We start from the raw sequence: 6,000 nt of genomic DNA, 5'->3' as shown, positions 1-6,000 counted from the left end.
TTCTTATGGGGTAAGAAACACAAGGCAATTGCATTTCATAATTTAACTTTGCTTAAAACAAGGGGAGGTCTGGCTTTGCCGGACCTAGAAATATATAACTTAATATGTATGGAGAAATTTGTACTAGAATGGAGGTAAACTATTATGCTACAACCGAGCTAGAACATCTAGTGGCCCCATATGCATTAAAAGCATTGGTACATTGTAGAGGGAAATTACCAGATAAAGTTAAAAATGTATCCACGATAAAGAACGTAATTGTGGCATGGCACAAATTGTTGAAAATATTGCGAATAAGTCCTAAATACTCAAAATATCCAACAATAATTATGAATCCCAACTTTATACCAGCAATAGAGTCTAAAATATTTCATAGATGGAAAATGAAGGGCTTGACCTTTGTACAACAGTTAAGGGACAAAGAAACCAAAGGATGTAGAACGTTCCAAGATTTAAAAAGAGAGAGTTTGGAATTCCAAATAAACAATTCTTTGCCTATTTACAAGTACGACATTTTTTTGAAGATCTAAATAAAGAATATATAGAAGATAATCTGAGTGAAAGGATGAATATGGTGCTAAATTTGTATAGTAAAGGAAACTATTCCATCTCTTTTTTTTATAAAATAATTAAAAAGTTTAAGAAACAACAAGAATAGGGGCACTAGCAGCGAGTTGGCGCCAGCCAGTAGAGAGATTATTATTCAGTAGAGAGTTTTATTCTGGTAGATAAAGCAACGCTGTCTATTGGTTGGAGAGAATCTCACATGAAAGTAGTAAATAAGGCATATATTACCCCAGCTATAAAAGCAAAATGGGAAAAAAATATGAAAAATAAATTTTGTAAATGTAGTTTCCCATTAGCTGATCTAGTCCACTGCCTATGGAAATGCCCAAAAATTCAAAAATGTTGGGGTAAGCTGAATTATTGGTTGAACAAAATTAATAGGAAGGAGATCAAATTAGATAAAGAAGATATATTTTTCATGTTTCAAACTCCTAAAACACAAGTTAATTTTAAATTTGTAAATACAGTAATACTAGTAGGGAGATCGTTAATATTGAAATATTGGAAGGCCAAAAAATGCCCCAATCTGGTAGAGTGCATTAATAAAATTAAGGGACAATTGATAGTGGAACAATATGACACGGTAGTCAATTCCGAATCGCAGATTAAACGTTTCCTTAGTAAATGGAAAAAGTTTATTCAGTCATTTTCTGCGGAGGAACAAGTGCGACTAATATACCCTTTTAGAGAATCAGAAACTCTGACTAACGCGATTGCAAGAAATGAATTCCCTAATTGTGACTAACGTATTTAAGGATTGGGATGACGGGGGTCAGGGGGGGTAGGGGGATGGAGGAGCGCAAAATACCCTTTTTTTTTTTTTCTTCCCTTTTCTTTTTTCTGTCTTGTCGTGTCTATTTTTTTTTTATTAAATTTTTTATTGAGGTTGCGAAAATGATACAGTATTAATAAAATGCCATGCAATAAAAATAACTGAATAAGTAACATACAAAAGGTAGTTGAGTAATACAAAAACAATATATTAGATCTGTGTAGGCATCTACTTTAAACCTCTGTTTTTATATTATTTTCTGTAATGTGATCCTCTGTGATTAGGAGGAGTTACTTTTGAACCCCAAAAAGCTTATGAACACTGGTAGAGGATATTGGCTTTTGAAGAGGCCGCTTTTGGGCCTAGTAGTTAGGATAGCAAGATAGGGAAGGTTAGCAGGACAAAGCTGCTTTAAAGAGATGAAAGGGAGGGAAGGGAAAATGTGTGAAAAGGAAAAAGAATTGGGGGGGGGAGATGGGCTCTTGTTAGAGGCATGTATGGTCTAGTGTTGAGGAAGTGTCAGAGGAGTAGTAGTTTGGAGGTGTATTATTAAGTGAGAAAGTTATGAAAGGCACCTTTTATGGTTAATAAGTAAAGGAGTTGTGGTGTACATAACCATTATAGAGATGCTATTAGGCTTGTCTAGGGGGTTAGAACTTAAGTAGCTCGGCAAAGAGAGAGGAGTATTTCTTATATGAGACTAAACAAGTAATGCCTTAATTTTCTCATGTGAGTGAGATGAAAATATAACCCTTTACGGAGCAGTCCCATACTAAGTGGCATACAAGATAATGAATATGAGTGCTGAGAGGAAATTCCCCACAACATTGGGATAACACTTAGTGGAGATAAAACTATGCATAAACTCAGGTATAACAATAATACTTTAAACTCATTAAACAAGCTGGAGAAACGATTCAGCTCTGTGCGTCTTAACTGTTAACAGTTCAAACCAGTATGGGGTACAGTCAAATTGACCTGCTAAATATGTATGTCTCCTCCTCACAGCATATACTAATCAGGCCATGGAGAGGTACATGAGGAAGGAGCTGTTCCGTTTATCCGATCCCCAATCTGGGGGGCAAAAACATAGCAGCTATTAAAAGTTTCTGACTTAAAGTATTTCTGTCGCAGCTTGAGTGAGGTTTCTGGGGCTGATGGATACAATCTTCGAGACCCTGCGATCTGCTCATGTACAGGTCACTTTCTCTGTCTTCTATCTTCCCCTGTACTTGAGAAAAGGAATTGGAGCAAGTGAGAGGTCGAGCGTCTGCAGCAAACTCCGGCACACACCAGGGCATGTTGAGCAGTCTGTGCTCGGGTCCTAGCGGGAGCAGGATAGCACAGTGAGACTTCCCTTCCGAAGGCCCAAGTGTCGGTTGCTGCACGATGGCAAGCCACGGCGGCGCAAGCGGTGGTGCTGCGTCTAATAGAGATCCCTGGTAAGGGCTTGGCTTAGCAGAAGTGATAGCGTTATCTGGCTGAAAGGGGTCCCGAGGACCTGATATGCTGTGCTGGGTGTGCGGCTCAGCTTTCTGTGTCTCCACCGTAATAGTGGCGCTGGAGTTCTCCGGGTGTAAGGAGAGTAGTAGATTTGCGAAGCATCTGTCCATCTGCCGCATAAAGACTGCTAGCCGATCTGTAATTTCTGTGGGCAAAGGGTGTCTCACAATCATGTAGAGGTTAGAAAGTTCCTAATGTTGCTGGTTGCGTTCAAAGTTGTTGCCGTAGGATGGCCTGCGCCTCAAAATGGCGCCTGCAATATAAGCACTGTGCTGTCCTCAGCAATTAAATGTCACAGAATATAGCACTGTAGTTGACTCTTATGCCTTTTTAGGTGACTTAGGTGTTTTACCTCTTGTGCTGTTCTCTGTCAGTGTGCAGTTACCTGTTCTGAGCGGTCAATGAAGTATAAATCTATAAGATATAGCCGGAGCTCATGGAGAGTGTGACCGCTCAGATACAGGGCTTACTCCGCTCCGTTGTGTCTATTTTAATGTTTTCTTTGGTTATAAGAATATAAGCAGATGCAAGACTTATTAGGTTGTAACAATTCTAACTCAGAGAGGGTTATGAATATAAGTTGACTGAAATAATTAGGGAAAGAAATTAAGTATCTTTAAAACAGAAAATTGAATTTATGCATATTTTGTTTTGAACAACTGTTTCTCTTGTTTGTAATATAATAAGGGTTATATGATAGCCTTGCATGGTTTGCTTTTTGTTTGAATATTCGGTATTGTTTGTATCTACAATAAAATCTTTAAAAAAAAATAAAAATAAACCAATAGCCATATGTGTCAGCTGACCATGTTCTGTATGCTAGCACCGCTATTGGTTTAGAGGTGCAAGCATCACTTCATTGGTAGAAGAGCGATGTACCGTGGGTGGCCAGAGCCGCTGAGTTTAGCACCTTTTTTTTAATTTTATTTTTATAACTGATCACTTAAACTCCACTTTATTTTTTGTGATAATAAATCCTAGCGTTTGTTAAACGCTCGGAATTACCATCACTATAATGTAATTATATTATAAAAAAAGATATTAGATCCTGGGAATTTAACAACTGTTGGGCAATGTGCCAAACTTAATAAATATTGCAATATAACTGCTAAGTCAAAGGAAATTGTGACTATAATGTAGAGCAATCTAGTAACTATAATATCTCTTTTTGAAATAGAACCAAAGTTAAAACTTAAACATGTTATTAGAACCTAACACTTAAAGGATTACTTTCTGTTATAATTTTTAAGCCAAACAACTAACATATTAAAGTTAATAAACATTAATTAAAACCTACTGACCTATATTTTCTCCAAAACGAAGTTTCATAACGTTATAAAAGTTATATCTTTTATTCCCCAATGATGTCACGTTATCCTGCCCACTATTTTCAGCACTGTTTTTTCAAAATACTTAAACCAATGAAATTGTGTTTAAAGCGCCATTTTGAAACCTAGGTATTATTAACGGATTGGTACAGAGCAAAGGATACCCACGGAGTGGGTTTGGAAAACAATTAAATTTGCAGACAAGATTTCTGATATACGGTAGAGATATGTTAATGAAATGCTATTGATAAAAAGCGTATTTGGGGTAGTTAGTTAGTAACAGGCATAGAAAATATTTACTTACAGTGGCCCTTTAACAGCCTATGAGAAACTTAAAGGGACACTGAACCCAAATTTTTTCTTTCGTGATTCAGATAGAGCATGCAATTTTTAGCAACTTTCTAATTAACTCCTATTATCAAATTTTCTTCTATCTCTTGGTATGTTTATTTGAAAAGCAAGAATGTAAGTTTAGATGCCGGCCCATTTTTGGTGAACGACCTGGGTTGTCCTTGCTGATTTGACAGCACCAATAAACAAGTGCTGTCCATGGTTCTGAACCAAACATTTGCTGGCTCCTTAGCTTAGATGCCTTCTTTTTCAAATAAAGATAGCAAGAGAACGAAGAAAAATTGATATTAGAAAGTTGCTAATGACGGCTCTGAGCCGTCACAGAGTTTCCCACTCTGGTGCCAATGACGGCTCAGAGCCGTCACTAGCACTCTCCCACCTTGAGGGAGATCTGGGGGCTCCTACCCTGGCGATTGGGCCTGCATAGTGACAGGCATCGCCGGGGCTTCATGTTATGCACGGTGACGTCACGCTCATTAACGTGATGACGTCACCCCACAACTTTATTTATACTTAACAATGTTATGTTTAGGAGCAGGGGGCATGCTGCTTACAAGCCTGTATCTCAGGCATCTAAGCAGCTACAGACCCCCAAGACCCACCATTGGAAATTTAATCGCCTAACCTTTCCAACAGTGTAAGTCTTGGGAGTCTGGAAAAAAAAAAAATCTGTTCAAAAAATTAAAAAACCCTTAAAAAAATCTTAGCACCCAGGTGGGAAAGTGCTTAGCACTCTAAGGGTTAAAATTGCATGCTCTATCTGAATCATAAAAGAAAAAATTTGGATTCAGTATCCCTTTAAAGGGACAGTTCACCAAAAAATGTTCTCCCCGTTAAATTGTTCCCAATGATCCATTTTACCTGCTAGAGTGTATTAAATTGTTGACACGTAGCTCCTTTACCCTTATGTTGGCAATTGAAATGGCTGATTTAGCCTGTGGTATCCCAACCTACACTAAAAGTGAAGGTCCATTTGGATGAATTAGTGCTCCAGCACTTCCTCCGCCCGTCGCAAGCCGTCTTCGCGGATCCAAAATGACGTATCCGGCTTCCTCCAATCACAGCATTGCATCAGGCCAAGATTCCCCCGGGGGGAAGCTGTGATTGGAGGAAGCCTGATTCGTCATTTCTGACGTCTGCAGAGGCTTCCGACGGCCGGGGGAATCGGTGGAGCAGCATTCAGGATTAAAAGGTAAGTTTTTGAAGAAAACAGTGAAATGTCAATTTTGATGAATTAAAATGAACTTGTTTTTAATAGGTTTATTAAAAATCGGGCACTAATTCATCAAAATGGACCTTCACTTGAAAGTTTCTATACTGAAGTCTATGCTATTGGCAAGCCTATGAAAAACGGCCGTCAAAAAAAGTTACACTCCCAGTGGGGTGCAGGATAGTTAAGTAATAAAATGATAATTTTCCATTGTTCTCTCTAAGTATTGAACTTTGGTTTTCCAGACAATTATAAGATAAGGAAGTGTG

Source organism: Bombina bombina, chromosome 4, assembly GCF_027579735.1.
Source record: "Bombina bombina isolate aBomBom1 chromosome 4, aBomBom1.pri, whole genome shotgun sequence".
In the NCBI taxonomy this organism is placed as follows: Eukaryota; Metazoa; Chordata; class Amphibia; order Anura; family Bombinatoridae; genus Bombina; species Bombina bombina.
The sequence above is the reverse complement of the archived record's forward strand: the minus strand, read 5'-3'. Positions refer to the sequence as shown.